The sequence below is a fragment of the Phacochoerus africanus genome, chromosome 11, assembly GCF_016906955.1.
Source record: "Phacochoerus africanus isolate WHEZ1 chromosome 11, ROS_Pafr_v1, whole genome shotgun sequence".
NCBI classification, from domain to species: Eukaryota; Metazoa; Chordata; class Mammalia; order Artiodactyla; family Suidae; genus Phacochoerus; species Phacochoerus africanus.
The window spans coordinates 58423077-58445755 of NC_062554.1; the positions used below are offsets into that span (position 1 = coordinate 58423077).

At 47.8% G+C, this 22679-nt stretch overlaps 1 protein-coding gene across 5 annotated transcripts in view; it reads left to right on the forward strand.

The window, feature by feature from the left end:
* Positions 1-22679, forward strand: part of NTM (neurotrimin) — a 999601-nt gene that overhangs the window by 896097 nt on the left and 80825 nt on the right. The window lies entirely within an intron of this gene.

Below are 22679 nucleotides of genomic sequence, written 5' to 3' on the forward strand. Positions count from 1 at the left end.
CCAGGCTGGGGCACCCTCCATGGAAACCATGACACTCCCTCTTCCCAGAAACCACAGGCAGAGGCCTGAAGCCACCATGCCTGTCATTCCCTATAAATCAGAAGCAGGGCAAGTAGGAGCTTGGGAATCTGCGTCTGCACAGCCAGAGGAAATCTGATTGCAGGCAGAGATTTGGAACACTTGAGCAGGGCATCAAAACTTCCTTCTCCTCTCTCAGCCCGTCCCAGGCCTGGGCTCCCAAGTAAATTAACTGAACCATTTCAACAGGCTTGAATTCTGTCAGCAGCTCAACCATCCCCTTGTTTACTGTTGAAATAATTACTACTTTGCCATAATATTAGCTCTGAGCCATGACTCCATTACCATTATCACCGGAATATTACCCATTTATTATCTCCCAGCAACCCTGGAAGATGAATACTGGGCTTCGGAGACCAATTGTGTTACAGCAGACAGGATCTGGGTGTGCGTTGTTAATGAGGTAAACTGCATTACAGCCGGCATCCATTTGGCTGCAGTGCCCTCCACTCAGTCACGCTTAACCTCTAAATCTGCCACTCGTTTGGATATGCACTTAATCAGTGAGTGAGGTAGCACCCTTTGAAGAGGGGTGGAGTCCAGGGGTGAGGGGAGGAAAGGGTAAAATGTGAGCAAGATCACGTTTCTGGGTGGCGGTGGGGCAGGAGAGCCTGCCAGGCGTGGCTGGACCACCAGAAACAGGAAGAGGAAGAAGGCAGAGTTCACACAGCATCTGATCTTTTGGGCCAAGCTCCTGAGAAGATGCCTTGGTGATGTGATGGTTTAGACGTGATCAGAGCACCTGCCGTCTTTCAGCCCAGGAGTTGTGAATCCACAGAAACCCTTTTCTGATCACTCTTAGCGTCTCTCTGCCTCTGTTTGGCATCCTCAGTGTGACAAGAGCCAGCCACCCCAGACAGATCAGGAGAGGCAGAAGACAGATCTAGAAATGGAGATCGTCTTTTGGCTCCAGGGCTGAGAGGCTCCTGGGAAATAGCAGTTCTCCCCACTTTGCTGAGCACACGGGAGCTTGTTGCTGTGGAGGAAATGCAGCTGGAGACACACCAGGGGACCAGGGGACTGAGCAGAAGATGAAAGGAATTTCTGCATCAGGCCTCCCTTGTCAGTGGTACCTTTGCTTCTCAGACTTGAAGGTACGCAGAGATCCCCTGGGGATCTTGTTAAAACTCAGACTTAGATTCTGATTCAGTAGGTCTGGGTGGGGCTGGAAATTCAGCATCTCCAGCAGGCTCCTCAGGCTGAGGCTATGGGTCCACAGGCCATTCTCAGGGGAAGCGAGGGCCCACCGAGAAGGGCGAGGCCCCTGACTCGGGGGAGTTCCGGGAACAGGGGTGCTGTGTCTCTCGGGAACTCCTGCGCTGGCTTGACTGGAGCAGCCTCCGCCCCATTTCAGACATGAACAAATGGGGTTGTCTGGCTTTTGCCCCAAGTACTGGGGTGAACGAGGCATGTAAACTTCTCAGATATAATGTTTCAAGACCATTGGCAAGCAGGAAGCCTCCCAGAAACTGGTGCCTTTGGTTTTTAAGGTCAAGAACATTGTATTCCTGAAGTGTCCTGAGATATTACTTCTATAGTATCAATTGCAAAAGAACCAAAAGGGCTTTGTTATCCTTTTGGACTCTCGAAACCTCAATGTAATCCTGTTCTCCAAAGAGAAATATGGTGTCTGCCATGCCACTTGTGAGTTTCCCAAAATAACCTCCTTTTCTGCATCTTGAAAACCTTCTCTCTACACAACCTAAATAAATTTGAAACTTAAGCAATTGCTCCATATAGCAAGCCCAAGTAATCAGGGTTGAAATTAACAAAACTGTTCCCTAGGAAATTCTAAAGGTTTGTTTTTGTTTTTGTTTTGTTTTGTTTTGCTTTTTAAGAATGGAACTAATGTGCTTCTCTAAACCTGTCTCAGGAGTTCTTTGGTCGTGCAGTGGCTTAAGGAGTTGTCACTGCAGCAGGTTCAATCCCTGGCCCAGGAACTTCCATATATTGCGGGCATGACCCAAAACAAAACAAACAAACAAACAAAAAACCCTCAGTTTGATCCTCCTGTCTGTGTTATGAAGTACTGCTGAGTTCTGCTGAGAGAGAAGAGAGGTATCTTTGTGATTTAATAGGTAATCTCAGCAGCAATAGGAACTGGCAGACAATATAAATTGGGAATATATTTTACTACATATCTTCCTTACCAAACCTTCTTCTTGTGTGCATCTGAAAACTCATTATTATTATTTTTATCTCATTGTATACACATGAAGTATATAATATCAAGGTGTGTATGTACATGTGTTTCATTCTTTATAAGACCAGAATAAAAATAATAATTTTCCTGGAGTTCCTGTTGTGGCTCAGTGGGTTAAGAACCCAACACAGTGTGTGTGAGGATGTGGGTTCAGTCCCCAGCCTCACTCAGTGGGTTAAGGATCTGGCATTGCAGCAAGCTGCAGCATAGGTCACAGATGCAGCTCAGATCCCGTGTGGCTGTGGCTGTGGCTGTGGCTGTGGCTGTGGCGTAGGCCAGCAGCTGTAGCTCCCACTTGACCTCTAGCCTGGGAACCTCCATATGCTGTAGGTGTAGCTGTAAGCAGAGAAACACGCACACAATAAGTTTCCTTTTACATGTAATTATAGTTAAAGAAAAGGAGCAGTACCAATTTACTGTTCTGTTGTCTTCCAAACCATTCCAGTTGTGATAGGATAACATGTAGTGATCTGGGAACATAATGTCTTCTCTGGCTCATCTGTCCATCTCCCCATCCCCTCCCATCCCCCCATTCCCCCATCCCCCCCCCCATCCATCCATCCATCCATCGACATTTACTTAGCATCTACTGGTTCCAGTAAAGCTGGAGAAAATAAACAGATTGGAGGAATAAAGACAAATGAAACATGATTACTATCCTCAGGGAGTTCATAATTTAGCAGGAGAGGCAAATACGCAAATAATTGATGAAAACCATTTGTTTCCAGTTGTTTTCTCCTTCCCCCAGTCCTGCAAACAATTTGCTTTATCGAGATTACCTATAATCTTTTTTATTGAACCAGAGACAAAAAGTCATGTGGAATCAAGCAGAATGATTTTGAACTAGTGATTATCACAGTCTTATTGTATGTAATTGCAACACTGGCTTTTGTCTTGACTTCCCCAGCTTCAAAACTGGACTCTGTTGTCTTTTTTCTTTTTCTGTCTTTTTAGGGCCACACCCATGCATACGGAGGTTCCCAGGCTAGGGGTCTGATCGGAACTGTAGCTGCTGGCCAACGCCAGAGCCACAGCAACTCCAGATCCGAACCGTGTCTGTGACCTACACCACAGCTCATGGCAATGCCAGATCCTTAACCCACTGAGCAAGGCCAGGGATGGAACCCGCCACCTCATGGTTCCTAGTTGGATTCATTTCCGCTGTGCCATGACAGGAACTCCCTGGACTCTGTTGTCTTGAATGTTCTATCCCAAGAACATTTTTCTAGACCCTACTGAAGGGTTGCCCCATTCAAAGGAGGGCTGGGTTCTCAGCTTACCTTTATAGAGCAGCTGTCTGCTGTCCACTGTGTGTTTGAGAGAAAACACCAACCCATTGAAAAGGTTTGGCCACAGGCCAAATTCCACAGCAAGAGACTCTGCTGAAGAAAAACTGTCCAAAGGAACTTGGGAGAGAGTGGGATGGCATTTGACAGAGGAAAAAAAATTCCAAACTCGGAGAGGTCGATCATTGTCATAGGCACATTGGCTGGCATAGCAAACAGGTGAACTAAAGCAGTTAACCAGGAATCCTGGAGAAGTGGCAAAGCCCCAGTTGTTTCCATTAGATATTAAGACATAGGCCTTATAGAAGATCTAATTACGAATCAAGTATATGTATTTGTAGGTATTATGTAAGTAAATGCATCTTATAGTAAAATGTAGGCCTTATGCATATGCATAACAACATGCATATATTATATAGACGTATATGTTGTAATGTTTATTTGTATAAAAGCATGCTTTTCCTTTTGTTACATGAACACATATCTTATTTGGCTGATAAGCCGTCCTGTGGTTAATGTTCTGATGCGGATGTAACCGCATTTATTGAATGGTTACCACGTGTTGGATACAGTAATTAAGTTTAAGAGTATTTAGTCTTCCTTCCCCCCTGGCAATACAATTGGGTGATGTCTAGATACATGAGCCAGATTGACTAAGAGGATGCTTTGACTGCTGAGCAGGGATGTGCAGCATAGTTCAAACTTGTAAATCTTTGTCCTTTTTGGAAACGTATCTGTTGAGGAAGCCTCCCCTCTTACCATGACCTATCATGTTTTTTTCTTTAGAAGATGAGGCAAATGATGAGTTGCCCCGTATTCCTAATGCTTCAAATATCTATGACATAGATAAGGTGGGGGGGGGCTGACTTAAAAGATATCTGAAAAGCAAAATTATTTTGCATGTGTTTGTATGTGTCTTTTATCCATCAGTGCACCCTCCTGTCCCGCTCTCTGATTTCAAGTACATCCATCAAGCCCAATTGCCCATAAACAGTAGAAATGCTTTGTTAAGAAGCAGCATTTGGGAGGAAAATGTAAACGACCCTTTGCTGTGATGGTCTCACTGTGTGTGCTGTGTTCTCTCTCACTTAGAGGCAAATGGCTGTGGGTAAAACATGCATTTTGCTGTCAGATGCGCCCCAGCCTTTGTTCAAGTGCACTTTGCAGAGGCACAGGAGAGGGTGGTAGTTTCATACCATCTCCTTGGTTTCTTTCATCATGTTTGTCTCTCAGCTAATTGGCAGCATTCAGAAGCTCTGAGCAGGTCTCTCTGTCTTCAGCCCACATCAGCCAGCCAGGCTTTTACCATCCCAGAGACACTCTGGAAGTCACACATCCTCTGTTTGCCTCATCAGCTTCATTTCTCCACCCTCAAGAGGGCAGGGGGCGGCGGGGCAGTGGCAGGGGGCAGGGAGGGGGGTGGCGCAGTACCGTAATAATTCAAGTACATTCAAGAAGATGACTGATGTTGCCTTTTGGCTTCTCTGGACATAAGGGATCATCTTGAGTATATTTTCTAAATGTCTAAATTCGTAAAGACAAATGGTAAATTTTAAAAAGTTCTAAAAAAAGAACACAATAGAAAGGGTGGGCAGCAGGAGAAAGAATAGCAAAGAAAGAAGGGTAAGGCATCTGGCAACTCCCTTGCCTTTCCTTTACCCGGTTATCAAAAGAGCAAAGAATCCGTGCGCCACTTTCTCCCCTGGGATGCTAGGGGCTCCGCCTGTGCGGGTTGGAGGCTTCCACCAGCCAGGTAGCCACCCACCTTGAAAGGAAAGCAGAGCAGCCACAGAGTATCTGAGATTCCTGAGATCACTCCACAAATTAAAACCTTTTATCAGCCTCTAATAGCTGTGCAAACTAATTATATTTTGGCCAAACCCTGCCAATGACTCCCCCGAGGTATTATTATAAAATTTTGAGCTTGGAAATGCGTCCCCATTCTGTCAACATCAGGACGTTTCAGCTGCAGGAATGGAGCTCCGGATCATTTTAGCTTCCATGATGTGTTTTGCATACGGGGCGGCATCTGCAGGCTGGTTTGGCTGGGAGGGGAGCAGGGAGGTAGAAGAGAGGGAGGCTGTATTTGAAAACACACAGGGCTGTATTTCCTGTTATCAGACCTCAGAGGCAGGGCCTGAGTTTCAAGAAGGATCCTTTTTTTTTTTTTCTTCCAAATCTCAAGGAGCTGCTGCAGGGATCTTAGCTCACCCGATGGCTCTGCTGAAACAGCTTCTAACTTGGGGGCGAGGGTATCCCCTGCCTTCTCTGTGCCTCTGTTTCTTCACATGCATGCCACTGTCCAAATCCTTGGCCAGGTCTTAGAGCAAAATCTGGAGGAGGGGGCTTTCTCTAACAGCTTGATAAGGAGTGCTTAGACCCCAGTCTGCTTGGGGGGATTTAGGTTTGCAAATAATAAAGGCACACACTCCAAGTGGTCACAAGGAATTTTTCAGCTACAAGTTTTTATCCCGCACACTGGGTCAATGTGACACCGTTAGAGGTATGTGATGGCATCTGTTGTGCCTGCGATGGCCCACCGCCCATCCTTGTGCTTCCAGATCGTTCTCTGCATGGCCGGCCTCAGAGAACACAGTTGGCAATGCATGTATCCTTCCTCAAGCAGAGACCCGTAAAACCATCAGCATCAAAGGTGATGGGAGCAGCCAGCCTCTTTGAATGGGAGCTGGTGTCCATTTCCTTTGGTCCATCTGAAAACAGGAAAATGAGTGAGATGACCTTCCAAGGTACTTGGGCAACTTAGGACAGTGTGTTTTGACCACTGCCAGAACTCACCATCTGTCTAATATTTTGACCAACCATGGGCCATTGGGATAGCCAGGGAGCCTGGGAGTGGGGGGGGGCAGTCAGGGGTAGGAAGTGGCCCTTGCCTGAAAGCCACCAGGAGCATTTTAGGGCTGGCATATCAGGCTGCAGACCCTCTTCCCTGCAGTGTGGCCCAGAGCCCTGCCAGGTCCAGAGCTGAGGCTGGAGATGTGGAACAATGAGGCTGCCAGGGTTCAGACCTTCCCCTGTCAAAGAGTCCCGGGTTCATTTTTGTCTCTGCCATCTGCCATCCCATCTCTAGGGCTCGCAGCATGGGTTCATCCAGTTCTTGAATTCTTTCCAGTTGTCTCTAATTACACTGCAGATCTCCGTAAATCATCCCAGGCTGGGGCTGACAGGGAGAGACATGGGCTCCATGCCACTTGAAGTGGGGGCTCCCAGCCACACCTGCAGCAGGTGCTCTGAGGCAGCCACCCAGTCACCACTCAAGGTAGGGATGCCCAGTCACTTTGCCAGCTGTGCCCTGGACCTTCTTCCCCCTGGACCTCCCTCCCCCCTGGACCTCCCTCCCCCCTGGACCTTCCTCCCCCTGAACATTCCTCCCCTTTGACCTCCCTCTCCTCTGGACCTCCCTCTCCCTGCATCTCCTTCATCCCTAGACATCCCTCTCCCTGGACCTCCCTCCCCTCTGTATCTCCTTCATCCCTAGATCTTCCTCCCCCTGACCTCCCTCCCCCCAGACCTCCCTATCCCTGTGTCATCCCTAAAGATGTGTTCCTGCCTTGGTACCTTCCTCAGGCAGTGCCATCAGAGTGCAAGAGTTCAGACATTGTGTTTCTGACCAGAGGTGGTGACCACCGTCTCCATACTGAGGACAGCTGAGGGGGAGAGGTGACCCTATTATTTCATGGGGTGATTTATGAACTTGGAGCAGTACTCCACTAATTTTGCTAAATAATGCAATGGATTGATTCATTGCTTCTGGGATGTGTCAAGAAATCTGCCTGTTAAGAGTGTACCCCAGGGGCTTCTTGGGTGGTGATCCTACACCCCGTCTTAAGCACCACCGAGGACTGGGTCCCATCTTCTCTCCGTGGCCCTGGGTGCTCAGGGACCTGCTGTTTCTGGATGGGATGCTGATGTTCTCTTCCCAACCTTGCCGTTTGAATAAGGACACAGATTCCTGATTAAGTCCACACTCACCCTGTCTGCACAGCGGAGCTGCAGGCACACAAGGCGCAGGTGTTGGGGGCGCGGGGCCGGGAGGGAGCCCATGCCCCCGGCCCAGGCTTCCAGGGCACAGATTGCTGGCTAATGGGGCGGAGCTGGCTGAAGTGCCTTCTATTAATGGAGCAGAATATAAACAGAATAAAGCCTTCATTTCCCAGGCTGTGGTTTCATTATTAATATACTTTACAGTTCACAGGTTGTACGTCCGCGCCCGTGTTTTCTCAGCTGGTGTAATCTGCGGCTCCAAGTGAGAACAGTCATAAAATTTTCATTTCCAGTTGAATGTGCGTCCAATTCGCCGTGAAATGTTCTATCTGTCGTGAATATTAAGTGCACTGAAGCAGTGGCTGCTGGATTAGGCCGAGAGGCTCCAGGCCCCTCCCAGGCCCGGCCGAGGACGAGGCTCGCTGGGCCTGTGCGGGACGATTACTGGGAAGCCGCTGCAGGATGGGAAGGGGCAGAAGCTCGTGAGGAGCAGTCAAGCAGCAGGTCAAAGGGGCCTGGAGGTCAAGTGCAGAGCAGGTCAGTAGAGGCGACATCGGGCAGAGAAGGCCAGTGGACAGACCTGATATTGCAAAGTCAGCGGGGATTAGGCAGCTGCCTTTAGACTCATGGATGAGTAATGGCAGGTGTAGGGCAGGAGGGAGTCAGCAATTAGGAAGACACTTCAGGCCTGCAGGTCTGGGTCAGGCCACTGTGGCTGGGGGCTTGGTCCTAAGAGTCAGTGTCACCTGCTGCCCGCTGCCCAGAGGGCAGTTATTATTTGCTTGCTTCCTAGCACTAACCTCATCCCTCTCACCCCCTACCTGTGCTCAGCAGGTTGCCTTCCCTCCTCTTAATTCCTGCTGAACTCACCTGTTGGGCAGGGGCCTCGCCCTTCCCTCAGGGAGCAGCAGCAGCAGCAGGGAGGGGCGGTTGGAGGTGGGACCTGGAGGCCTCCTGGGCACCTCTCCACTAAGTCCTTCCAGCTGCTGCCTTAGGATACTTCCTCCCCAGGGCTGAATGCCTGTCCTGTGAGGGCTTGATGTGGTTGCTGCCCCAGGCTGAAGGGGAGTGACAGGCACCCAGGAGAACTGAGCCAGAACAAGTAGAGGCTATTGCCTCAGGCCCACAGCTTCATTAGCTACGTAAGAGGTGCTGGGTATGCCTGCAGGAGAATCCCTGGAAGATCCGACCTGCCTCTCCTGGAGCGGGCTTGCTGATTCGGGCCCAAGGGTCCAGCCCACACCTCTCACCCAAGGGGGCGGGAGAATCCCAGCCCAGCCAGCAGAGAGAAAGAGAATGTGTGTGCATGTGTATGTGCATGTACACGTGTGAGTGTGTGTGTGCGCAGGTGTGCGTATATGCATGCATGTACATTGTGTGTGTGCGTGTGTATGTGTGTGTCTATATATACAGCATCACATATCCAGAGTCAAGAGGCTAGACCATCCTTGGCTATTTAAAGCTCACAGTAGCCCAGAAGCGGGCATTTCCCTCCCTGTGGTCAAGGGCTACAGCACAGTTACAAGCTTACATGACTTCTTCACGGTCCCAAAGCAGAACTCAAGGTGGAACCAGAAGAAAATGCCCAAATTCTGATCTGGAGTCATTCCCCTCCCCTCCCCCAATTCTGTGTTTTGTTCCTTCTCTTCAGTTTCCAACTATGCTCTTTGATTTTGTGTTACACACACACACACACACACACACTCACACACACAGAAACGTAAGTAAGTTGGGAAGAAAATGTCAAAAATAACCTGGACATAGTTGGTAAAGGGATCAAATATGAGTGAAATACCCAGCAAAATCCTAAACGTGTCCCATCTCAATTCTGGGACAGACAGCCCATCCTGCCTCTGTGCAGTCACTCACCTGACTCCTTAACTGCTAACAGGGGTCTTGGGAACAAATCGAGAATTGCTCATGTGACCTATACCAGCAGAAAACGAGTAAGTGATCAAAGATGAATAACACGAGAGTTTCTGTTGTGGCTCAGCGGGTTAAGAATCCAACTAGTATACAAAAGGATGCGGGTTCGATCCCTGGCCTTTCTCAGTGGGTTAAAGGACCTGGTGTTGCTGCAAGCTGAGGTCACAGACATGGCTAGGATCCTGAGTTAGGGTAGCTGTGGCATAGGCTGGCAGCTGCTGCTCAGATTCAACCCCTAGCCTGGGAACTTGCATATGCAGCCCTAAAAGCAAAAAAAAAAAAAAAAAAGATGAATAACATGCCCAGCAAAACCCCACGCTGAGTCTGAGTCCTGCCCTTATCCTCCCAGACCCCATAGGGTCCCAGGACAGACCTGCTACATTTATGCCCCTGCAGCTACTGTCCCCTCTGCCTGGAACTCCACTACCCCCCACCCTCCTCCAAACCTCCAGCTCACCCTGCAATCTCTCCAGAATCAGGTGACACACCCTACTTTGGGAACCCCCCCTTGGTACCCTCAAAGCACAGCCTGTCTCCTGAGCTCCCCTGAGAGTGAGCAGACATGCATGTCCTCGCTTCCAGGCTCCATCACACGTGGTTTCCTGTCTATGTTCACCTCCAGCTTCTTGGAGAGACAGCCGGTTTTTCAGAGCAAGATCTATAAAAGTCCATCCTTCAGCAGGTACCAGCCCAGAGTCTGAGTGTATGGGCTCTGGAATGAGACAAATTTGGGTTTCAGCCCCAAAACTGCCACTTTTGTGTTGTGGAACTCTGCCGGAATCCCGTAACCTGTGCCTGGTCCAATTTCCTCTTCCCTAAAGTGGGGATAACTAACCTCCCTAGACACCAGGTTATAAGACAGTGTGAAGTAATAGGAAACATAGAACAATATTGAACGTAAGTGTTCAGTAAATGCTGGTGCCCTGTCCTTTAATAAATAGCTCTTCTTTCCAATAAATATGTGTCAGATAAATAAATAAGAAAAACATATGTAGTAAAATGCAAAATTAATTAATGGTTCAGGTTCAGAGTCTACTAGGGACTCAGAAGGAAAGGATCATCAAGATCAAATGTGGAGGAGTTTCTGTTGTGGTGCAGAGATAACGAATCCAACTAGTATCCATGAGGATGTGGGTTCGATCCCTGGCCTTGGGTTTAAGGATCCAGCATTGCCATGAGCTGTGGTGTAGGTTGCAGATGTAGCTCAGATCCCTCGTTGCTGTGGTTGTGGCATAGGTCAGCAGCTACAGCTCCAATTAGACCCCTAGCCTGGGAACCTCCATATGCTGTGGGTGTGGCTCTAAAAAGACAAAAACAAAACAACAACAAAAAAAGATGATCAAGTGTGGAAGAGGACTGTCAGGAGGAGTTGGCCTCCCAGTGACCCTTGATTTAGAGATAAAGGGCTTCTTCTGAATTGAAGAGGTTAGCCTTCTATTCTTTTTTTTTTTTTTTTTTCTTTCCTCTTTTGTCCTTTTAGGGCCGCCTCACCAGCGGCATATGGAGGTTCTCAGGCTAGGGATCTAATCAGAGCTACAGCTGCCAGCCTATGTCATAGCCATAGAAAAGCAGGATCTGAGCCATGTCTGCGACCTACAGCACAGCTCACGGCAACACCGGATCCTTAACCCACTGAGCGAGGCCAGGGATTGAACCCTCAACCTCACGGTTCCTAGTCAGATTCGTTTGTGCCGTGCCACGACGGGAACTCCTAGCCTTCTGTTCTGTACATCTGTAGCACTCTCTCCCTGACTGTCTCCTTGTCTCTGTCTCTCTCCTATTCTCTGATCCCTTGCCTTTCTCGGGGTTGGACTTCTGGTTCACACTTTCTACCTCATGGAGTTTCTAGCTCTGGTATTTCTTTAACCTTACATTTGAAATTGTTAACCTCTCAGAAAGGTCCTCTTCCAGCTCTTAGTTCCTGCAATCTGCCAAGAACATCGCCTTCTCCCCCCAGGCCCTGGAGAGAGGGGCCTGGAGAAATGGCATTACCTGGTCACAGTCCAAAGCACCACACATGGGAGAAAGTGGAGAAATGAAGAGAAACAGCCCTCAAACGTGCCTGTCTGCTGAATCCTTAATTCTACCCCTTGTGGCTCAGAACTCCCGCCCTAAAGTGCATTCAAAATGAATCCCACCAGAGGCCCCTTCTCTGGGAGGGACAGGCGAAAAAACTGTACATCCTTCTCCTGGCTTGTCACTGCAGAGTTGAGATAATAATAGTCTTTTTCTGATCCCCTGAACTTTCCCATCTGCTTCATAAAACAATGGCAATTTTTCCCTTGCTCTGTCTTCTCCTCTCTCTCTTTTATTTTTATCCTCCTACACTATAATTTAAAACTGTGGCAGTGCTATAGCCCTTGAGGTTTTTTTTTTTTTTCCCCTTTCTTTTCCCCTTGCTTTAATACATGACTGTTATTTAAAATGGCCTTTCATCTGAGCACAGGAAGCTGCCCGAGCCGGAGCCGTGCCTTGTGCCTTTGTGGAGGGAGGGTAGGGCCAGCCTGGCCCCCTGGCTTAGCCTGGACCTACTCCCCTTCAATACTGCCATGAAAATCGGAAGTGCTGTTTGTGGGTTTGTTCAGGTTTCCCCCAAGGCATCTTTTTTTTTTTTTTTTTTTAGAAAAGACATCAGAAGCTGAGGTCCCAGAAATGCCCCCACCTCTGAAACAGCCATCATATCAAGCTGGCGACCCTCAGTGGTTGACCAGGCATCAGGTCCAAACAAAGCAGTTCCAGCTGAATGCAGTAAGTGTAGAGGGCCCACAGATGCCAGGAGGGGACCTGTGGCAGCCATCAGGCACAGAGTCTTTCAGCTGTTGCTAGGCAGGCTTTCCCTCAGCTCTTCTGCCAGACACACCTATTCCATGCATCTGCCTTGGCTGGACAGCCAAGCCCAGGATGGGGCCATGGCCAGACGCTGCTCTCCCCAGGGCAAACGTCAACTGTTTAAGGTGTCTGGAAGGGAGGTGTCTATCCTGGTGTTCCCCAGCCAGTACTACAGCACCCCGGCTCTGGTCTGGACCTCAGGCCAGTTGTCACTTTGCCATGCAATTCTTCACACCCCTTCTGTCTGTGTGTCAGTTCATTTCTGTGGCTGCACCTGTACCTCCTAAAGTGATGTTGGCCTTGTCTTTTCTCTCCAGAGCCTCCTCTGAGCTGGCACTGGCAAAGCAATCATCTGGTAAATGATCTTCATGAAGGAAGATGCCACAGCAATAAAACATGGGGGACAGAACAAGGCTGAAGGCTAGAATAGAGTGTGTGTGTGTGTGTGTGTGTGTGTGTGTGTGTGTGTGTTGGGAGTCAGGGGAGTGGTAAGGCCTGTCTCAGCCCTTTTGGAGAGGATTACTCTGTTCTTTGATATGGTGGAATATGCAGCCATCCACCAGCTGGGGAAGGAATCTCTGGGCAAGACAGGGACTGCCCGTCCCTGGCTAGTGGGCCAGGGAGGGCACAGACCTGCTGGCAGTGCACAAAGTTTTCATCCTAGTTCAAATGCGCTGTCTCCTGGGCTGTGATACCCAGGCAGACGGGTGGCAAGAGGACGTTCCTGGAAATCTGGTCTCTTGGTTCAGGTTTTGGGGTGGGTTCCTTTGGGTTAGGTGTCTAGCTTCTGTCTTTTCCTCTCCTTTGGAAATCTTCCTTCTCTTAAACACTGGAACTTATCTGTAAAACCACAGTGATGTTAAGATGAGAGAGGCTGGGAGCCAGGAGCCTGGATTTCCTGGTGAAATCAGTGGTGATGCAGGTCAAGGTCACTGCTGTGTGTTCTCCTCAGTGGTCCTGCTTTAACTTTATAAAGAGTAACTCTAATCGGTGTCTTTACCTTCCTCTGACAGTCCAAGGATGTCAGGATGTTTTAAGTTTGTCTGCCATTCCAATGTCATAGCTTTTGCAGACCTAGAGTATAATTAAGAATAGAGTTTTGAGTCCAGGTTTCCTACAACTTTCATTTATCATGAATTTATCACATTCTTTGTTCTTCAGTCCTCCCTGAACCTCCATCTGGGATTGATTTTATATGTATGTATCTGTTTATTTATTAAAATTTATTGATTTTTTTTCTCCTTCAAGTACCATGTTTAGGCTTTCTGCTAGTGACTTTTGTTTTTGTTTTTTTCTTAGTGAAGATGACTTATTTTGCCTTACTTCCTATAAGGGGCTCTTTTGAGTATAGAGTTTTGAGTTGGGACTTATTTCCTTTCAGCCTGATTAGGGTCTTTTGCCGTCTGTCATCGTGGTTGAGGAGTCAGTCTTCAGTCTTATTTTTACTTCCATGGAATAGTCTATCTTGCTCCTTCGCCTCCAATAATCTTCCTTGATTTTAAGACTGTTTCTTTTTCCTTTTTTTTTTCTTTTGCAATTTATCTCTGCTGTGTCTGGGTATAGATTTAAATATATATACACACACACACATACATACAATGATTTTTACTTTTTCCATTATAGCTGGTTTGCAGTGTTCTGTTCATTTTCTACTGTACAGCAAGGTGACCCAGTTACACATACAAGTATACAGTCTTTTTTTTCACATTATCCTGCTCCATCGTAAGTGACTAGACATAGTTCCCAGTGCTACACAGCAGGATTTCATTGCTTATCCATTCCGAAGGCAATAGTCCACATCTATTAACCCCAAGTTCCCAATCCATCCCATTCCCTCCCCCTCCCCCTTGGCAAACACAAGTCTATGGTTTCTATTTTTATGTTGTTTTGGATTTGTTGGTATTCTTGAATTTGTGGATTGGTGTTTCCATTAGTTCATGGAAATTCTCAGCCATCAAATATCATTCCCTGTTTCATTCTCCCTTTTTCTTCTCCTCTGGGATTCTTTTCTGAATGTGCTGGACCTTCTCCTTCAACCTGGGTTCCTTATGCATTCTTTTACATTCCCTTGTGTCTCTTCATTCTACTTACTGGAGAATTTCTCTCTACTTATCTTACAGTTAATTGATTCTCTCTTTAGCTGTGTCACCTTTTTTAAACCTTTCCATTGGTAGTTTTTATCCCATTCATTATATCCAGTTTTTGATTTTGAGAAGTCTTACTTTGTGTTCCTCAAATACGCTATTTATTCTTCACAGTCTCATTTTCCATGAAGGTTTTTCAAGCATGTCATTCATCTCTTTATATAAAGTAAACATGACTCTTTAGTCTGTGTTTTACAATTTTTTTATCTAACATTACCTGTGAATCTGTTTTTTGTCACCTACCTTATGCTTTTCTCCCTCTTATGTTTCTTGTGTTCTTACTTATGTTTGGCTGGATGATGGTCATTGTGTTTAAAAAAGAAAGTCTGAAACAATTTAAGCGCTAGGATTAAAGTATTTTCCTTCAGAGATGATTTGAGTTTGTGTCTGCAAGGTGGCTGGGGGACTGTGTTCAGAATCACTTAAAACAAAATTGAGGTCTTCTTGTTTCCTGGGTAGCTCAGATAAGTCAAACCATAATGCTCTTTTTTGTAAAGGATGTTCAACTTTCAGTTCACTGTCATCTTGGGAACAAGGGCTCAACTTATTACAGAGATGATTTTCTATTTGACACCCCTGCTTCAAGAGGGTCTTGAATATTGGCTCTTCCGGCCTTTGAAAGTTGTCAGACAAACTCAGAAAATGCCCTCAGATTAGGGGCCAGCTGTCTCTTGATTTATGTCTTCTCTTTAATTTAAGGTCTGGGAGTCCCCACCATGGCTGTACGGTTAAAGAACCCCACTAGTATCCATGAGGACTCTGGTTCAGTTCCTGGCCTCGTTCAATGGGTTAAGGTTCTGGTGTTGTTGTGAGCTGTGGTGTAGGTTGCAGACGTGGCTTGGATCCCTTGTTGCTGTGGCTCTGGCGTAGGCTGGTGGCTACAGCTCTGATTTGACCGCTTTCCTGGGAACCTCCACATCCCATGTGTGTGGCCCTAAAAAGACAAAAACAAAACAAAAAAACAAAATTAAGGTCTGATAATTCCATACCAGGAAGGAATCTCTTTGGTGCTTTTCAGAAGGATGTAAAATGTGTCTTTTTATTTATTCATTTATTTTTTGCCATCCTCAGAACAGGTGGAAGTTTTCAGGTCAGGGATTGACCCACATCACAGCCATGACCTGAGTCCCTGTGGTGACAATGCTGGATCCTTAACCCGTTGTACCATACGTGAATTCTTAAAATGTGTCTTACTTAGCTCTTTCAGTGGTTTTCAATAGGGAGGCTGCTGAATGACCTAATCTGTCCTATCTAGAAATAAGAAGGTCAGGAGTTCCCGTCGTGGCCCAGTGGTTAATGAATCCGACTGGGAACCGTGAGGTTGCGGGTTCTGTCCCTGCCCTTGCTCAGTGGGTTAACGATCCGGCGTTCCCGTGAGCTGTGGTGTAGGTTGCAGACGCGGCTCGGATCCCGCGTTGCTGTGGCTCTGGCGTAGGCCGGTGGCTACAGCTCCGATTCGACCCCTAGCCTGGGAACCTCCATATGCCGCGGGAGCAGCCCAAAGAAATGGCAAAAAGACAAAAAAGACACACAAAAAAAGAAGGTCAGTGTTTTCTTAACCCACACCCCACATCTTTCCATCACATACTGAAGCTTTCCCACGTGGTGATGACCATACTCTGGGCTAGAGAGATAGGCATGCAGATTCCTCCTCAATACCCATGGGCTTTTGGACTTTAGATGAAGTTTTTTTTTTTTAATCTTCCTGGGTCTTGGTATCCTCAGATGTGAAATGGCAGGACCCATCATCTACCGTCCTCCCTCACAGGGTTATTGCAACACTGAATCAGACCATAGTGCTTGGTTTCCATTGATTGGATGGTGTGTGTGAAGTGCTTAGTGATTTGACCAGTCTATTGTGTATTTCCTTGGCTTGGACTTCGCTGGCTTCTCAAAGAGGGTGGGGGTCAAATGAGGAGAGAAGACAAGGAGGGGGCAGGGCTCCCTGCTGCCCCTGGTCCCTCCTCCCAGGAGAACAAAGACTTCCTGGTGAAAGCGATTGAGCCCAGCCTCCTGGAAGCTTGGAAGGTCCCTGAGCCTGGGGTCTGCCTCACCTGCCCACCTTCGTGTACAGAGGGGCTGAGGGGCTCTGACCTTCCCAAGAAAAGGTCTTGGCAGGTGTGTTCTTCTTGGATCCTCGCCCGTCCCACGAAGCCCCTCAGCATCCGTCCTCTGCTCTGCTCTGTCCCTTTGGCTTAGCCAGGGCTGGTCAGTCAGTGCAGGTCTACTTGGTAGAACTTCTTTTCCTCAGCTTCATTTTAACATTTGTTCCCCGTTGTATGAAAAATTGGAAATTTATCTGCAATCAGCCTTTCCACGTGCCTCACTGTCATCTCCCCCTGCTCCTTACCTCATCTCATTTATTTCTGACAGGCCTCATGTAACAGATTCTTAATTTGATGAGCTAGTTGCAGCCGCAGGCAAAACAGCCAGCTGGACCAGGGTTGGCTGCCGGGTCAGTTAGTGGTCCTGGATGTCCCAGACAGAATGTCCACTGCCCACTTCTGAGAGCAGAGTGTCCAGAAAGGGGGTGGGGCAGGTGGGCAAGGAATGGAACTGGGGCAAGGGGCTGAGCAGCAAGAAAAGAAAAGCCCCAACAGTGATCACAAGTGTTCTGTGGGGAAGCTGCCAGGAAGGTTCTGGGAGGAAGCACATGAGGTTGGGATGTGGATGGGCAGGGGGCTGTGAGCAGGGAGTCCATTGCTGGTTGAAAGAACGAGAGAAGACTCATTGTGGCTTTGGACACTCTTGGATAAAGATGCATGAGAATCAGGAGTTGGATATACGGATTCTTGGGTCTCTCCATGATTGGTGTGTAGCTGGGATGTGTCCTATGTGCACCCCTCTTTCTGAAATTGTGTTCAGAGTAACCCTGATGATCTCTGAGAGGTTAATAGGTATTTCTGTAGGGAGGAAAAGTATACCTTGTTCAAATAAGTTTAAAAAACTGTGCGTGCTCTCTTTCCCATTTGGAGACCCATGATGTATAAGAACTGATCAAAGAGTCTGAAGAACCCTGCACTTAACCTGTTCACCCCAAAGTTTCTCCAAACATGTTGAATAAAGAAGCCTTTCTTTTCAAGGACTGATTACAGTCACATCTTGGAGGGCACATAGCGTTTGAGGAAAACAGCCATCCGAAAGCAATAGCCTTCTTGGTTTTTCCTCTGCTCTTCCAGGATTTTCTGTTCAACAGAAGCATATTTTCAGAAAAGTATCTGTGAGCCCAACTGTCTTCCCGGAAACCATGTGTCCTAAGAGTTCACTGCCTGGCAGTGCTGAGGACTCCCCTTTACTGAAGGTCTGTGCCTGCATTATTGTTAATCCTCACGATGACCCCCCAGATAGATAACACTGTTCCCATTTCATGGATGAAGAAACTGAGTTAGGCTTGTTACATAATTTGCCCAAGGCCAGTGGCTAAGCTAGGCTGACTCTAAGGCAGTCGTTTCCTGCCACACCACACCAGTTAGTATGGGGCCCATGTGCAAAACAAAACCATTTAAAAAGCAGATACATATCAGAGTTCCTGTTGTGGCTCAGAGGAAACGAATCCGACTAGTATCCATGAGGATGTGGGTTTGATCCCTGGCCTCGCTCAGTGGGTTAAGGATCCCGCGTGGCTGTGGCTGTGGCGTAGGCCAGCAGCTGTACATTCCATTCCACCCCTAGCCTGGGAACCTCCTCATGCCGCAGGTGCAGCCGTAAAAAGCAAAAAAAAATTAAAAAAAAAATAAGCAGATACATTTAGCAACCTCTCTGAAGTTTATGCAAGAAGCATTGGATGCTAGCTCCAAAAGGAAAAACCTGAGACCTATCCAGACCTGTTTTCTTTGTCCACTTGCAAATCTCAGTTTCCTGAGTTTGTCACTTGAGAACTCTGTTTCCTGAGATCTGCAGAAAGTGAAATGGCTCCCCGAGGAGGTCACAGGAGCAGCTGGTTTCAGAGTCAGGAAGAATCAGCAGAGGGTTTGACTTGCAGAGTGAAGGTGACCCCTCCCGGCCCCAGCACAGCTCTTTTCTCCTAAGAGACGCCTGGAGAGGACCCTCCTGTTCCTGGGTGCCAGGAGGGTCCAGCACCCCCCTGGAACAGAGGAGGGTATGGCTGCAATAGTTCTTGTCCACAGTTCTCCTGAATTCTCTTCAAACGTGGAATCTGGAGACATGAGACAGTTTGTGCAGGTTCAGCTGCTAACGCAAGGCAGGGAGGGGCTGAGGCCTCTGTCTAGGCCCCATTCTCAGGGTGTGTTCCTGCTTCCAGGCCACCAGCCATGTCCAGATTTCAGCTGCTAAATAAAGCTGACAATGGGCTCTCTGGGCATTCAGCTCAGCTCTGGATATAGACTGATATCTTAGCCTCTCCCACCCCTGCCCATGGAAGCTTCTTTCCTGACTCACACTAGCCCTGTCTGTCTGTCTTTCTTTCTTCCCCCTTTTTTTTTTGTGTGTGCTTTTTTAGGGTTGCACCCGTGACATATGGAGGTTCCCAGGTCTAATCAGATCTGCTGCTGCCAGCCTATACCAAAGCCACAGCAACACCAGATCCAAGCCGTGTCTGCAGCCTACACCACAGCTGAAAGTACTACTGGATCCTTTAACCCACAGAGTGAGGCCAGGGATCGAACCTACATCCTCATGGATACTAGTCAGATTCTTAACCTGCTGAACCACAACAGAACCTCCCAGCACCTGCTTTCTTAATTCTCCTCAGCCACGTGTCTCTTGCTTGCTTTTCCCATTATTTCTGTGATTTCTTTTCTTCTCTTGACTTTGTGTGGAAGTGTTGTTCCGTTTTCTCCTCACCTGCCCACATGTGCCTTAGAAAAGGACTTTATCTTCCTGAGCACCTGCCAAGCACATTCGCTGAGTACCTGCTTCCTTTCCTCACGTTCCTAAGTGCCTCCAACCACCCTTCTCCTGCTTTTTCGTGCCCCACGCTCTCCTGGAGGTGCTTCCACAGCCTCCTGCCCTGAACTTTTCCCCTCATTTCATGGAATTTGACTTTTCCTCTCCATGTAGTTTATCTTTCTGCCTTGACTTTTCTTTTTTTAATTTATTTTTTATTCAAGTATAGTTGATTTACAATGTTGTGCTAATTTCTACTGCATTGCAAAGTGACCCAGTCATAACTTATATATTTCCATTTTTTATATTATCTTCCATCGTGGTCTATCTCAAGAGACTAGGTATAGTTCCCTGTGCTGTACAGCAGGATCTCATTGCTAATCCATTCTAAATGTAATAGTTTAGGAGTTCCCATTGTGGCTCAGTGGTTAGCGAATCCGACTAGGAACCATGAAGTTGCGGGTTCGATCCCTGACCTCGCTCAGTGGGTTAAGGATCCAGCATTGCCATGAGCTGTGGTGTAGGTCGAAGACACGGCTCAGATCCTGAGTTGCTGTGGCTCTGGCGTAGGCCGGTGGCTACAGCTCCGATTCGACCCCTAGCCTGGGAACCTCCATATGCCACAGGTGCTGCCCTAGAAAAGACAAAAAGACAAAAATAAATAAATAAATGTAATAGTTTGTATGTACCAACCCCAAACTCCCAGTTCATCCCACTCCCTTCCCCCTCCTACTTGGAAACCACAAGTCTGTTCTCCATGTCTGGTGAATCTGTATCTGTTTTGTAGATATACACAATGGAATACTACTCAGCCATGAAAAAGAATGAAATAATGCCATTTGCAGCAACATGGATGCAACTAAATAGTCTCCTATTAAGTAATGTAAGTCAGACAAAGACAAATGCTGTATGATATCACTTATATGTGGAATTTAAAATATGGCACACGGGAACCTATCTATAAATTGACTTTTCTTTTAAATAGCCTCTGTTTCTCCCTCCAACATGCTCTCTATCCCCCCATTTGGGTGAGAGACACCATATCTTTCCTGCTCTCTGCCATTGTCCTTGTCACCTGAGGGCAGAGACGCTCAGTTCCATGGAGATGCCAGTGGCCTGTGAGTGGGAGGGAGCTGGGACTTTCCAGATAGGTCTGCATCTTCTGCTCCTGACTGCATTCCCCAGCCGGGGTTTCTGACCTCAGCAATGCTGACATTTGGGGTTGGACAGTCCTTGTGCTGGGGGCTGTCGTCCTGTTCCCTGCAGGGCGTGGACATGAATCCCCAGCTTCTGCTCGCTGGACGCCAGTAGCACCCCCTGCCCAGCTGAGACAACCAAATACAGACGTTCTTCAAGGTGAATTTGAACTTGCCTTTCTTGTTGTGGTTTCTTCCGTCCCTTTGGCTCCTCTCTGACCTTTCCTACTCCTTTCTTTTATCTTTTTATCCCTGTGTTCTCTTTAGCCTTATTTCACTCTAATCCAGACTTCTTTCTCGCGTGACCAGGCTGCTCAAGATGGTCCTGCCTAAACCTTTTCAGTGGTTCTTACACACGGGCTCTGCTCATGTCTCAGCTGTCCCTCAGAAGGTCACAGTGTCACTCAGCTTGCTGCTCCTAGGAAACTCAGTTTCTGGACTCCCAGGTGGTTAATGCCTGTCTGATTCGTGGTAAAACAGAATCCATAAAATGCAAGAGGCAAATCTCAATTCACGTTTCAGAATGAAGCTCACTGCCCAGTCAGAGAAGGGAGTGAGGTGGGGGTGTTGAATTCTCAGCTGTTAAAGAGGCCACAGGGGAGCAAGCCATGGACTCCCTTCTAAAGATGCACCCCCTGAGTCACCTTCAGTTTTCCTCTATGACTCCTGGCTGAGGGTGGGCTCCGGGCATACACTGCCCCCCCTTCTCAGCTGTGCCTTCCTGGGCAGGGCCACCTCCCTCCCAAGCAGCAGCCTCTGCCCTATTTTGATGCCATCCAAGCTCAGCTCGCCTGCCGGACCTACAATCTGTGCTCCTCTCGCAAATACATCTCACTCCCAAATCTGCTAAAAGAAAGAGAAAAAGAGAATCAAAGAATTAAAGAAACCAGACATACCCAATGATCCTTCTCTACATGAAATAAAACACCACCTTCTCTTCTCTCATCCTGCACCACACCTGTGCCAAGTCACAGAACATTCTCGAAGGCAAAAGTAGAATAGTCAGTCGCTCGTATGGCCATAATCTCCTTGCCCAATGTTCTCCTGAAGCACTGTGGTTTCACTGTGACTGTTGTCTTCCTTGCCAAACATTCTTTCCTTTTTCTTTTTTCTTTTAAGGGCTGCACCCATGGCCTGTGGAAGTTCCCAGGCTAGGGGTCAAATCAGAGCTGTAGCTGCTGGCTTTCGCCGCAGCCCCAGCAAAGCGGGATCCAAGCCGCGTCTGTGACTTAGCCACAGCTCACAACAATGCTGGATCTTTAACCCACTGAGCGAGACCAGGGATCGAACCTGTGGCCTCATGGATGCCAGTCAGATTCGTTTCCACTGGGCCACGATGGGAACTCCATTTTTCATATTCTTTTCCACATCACAGTGTGGGGCCCCCATGGGCAGCCATTCATTTAGCGAAGACAGTGACCCTATAGTGACTATTACTGCAGTGTAAGGAATAGATAGGGCCCATCAGCCAGTGTTGCCTCTTGTCTGCTAATGACTCAGAGGTAGCATACAGAGAAAGTCCACCAGGGAGTTCTCATTGTGGCTCAGTGGATTATGAACCTGACTAGGATCCATGAGGATGCAGGTTCAATCCCTGGCCTCACTCAGTGGGTTAAGGATCCCACATTGCTATGGCTGTGGTGTAGGCCGGCAGCTGCAGCTCTGATTTGACCCCTAGCCTGGGAACCTCCCTATGCTGCAGGTGCGGCCCTTAAAAATAATAATTAATTAATTAATTTTTTAAAAGTTCACCAGGATGTGGAAGGTCATTCTTGGCCCAGACCCCTGCATTGCTGGAGCTCAGTAACGCATGTGCTTGCTTACCGGATGGAGTCAGTTCCCTGCTTTCCACCTTTGAGTGACATCACTCTGACAGCTTTCCTGAATCTCTTCTCGTTTCTGCACATTCATGGTTCACCGGATCCTTTTTACCCCAGGCACTTCTTAAATAGAGATGCTTTCTGAATCCAGCCTGCCTTCCAAGGTATTGGTTTTTCTCCTGGGCCTGTAATAGACAGGCATGACATGTTCTCAGACAAGGAGCTTGAAAGTGGTATAAGTCTGTATGTGTCCATTCAAAGCCCCACCAGAAGGTCTTTGGTGACTGCAGGAGATGGGCTTACTGGCCAGTGTCTGAAGCCCACAGCTCCCCTGGGGCACCCGCTGATTC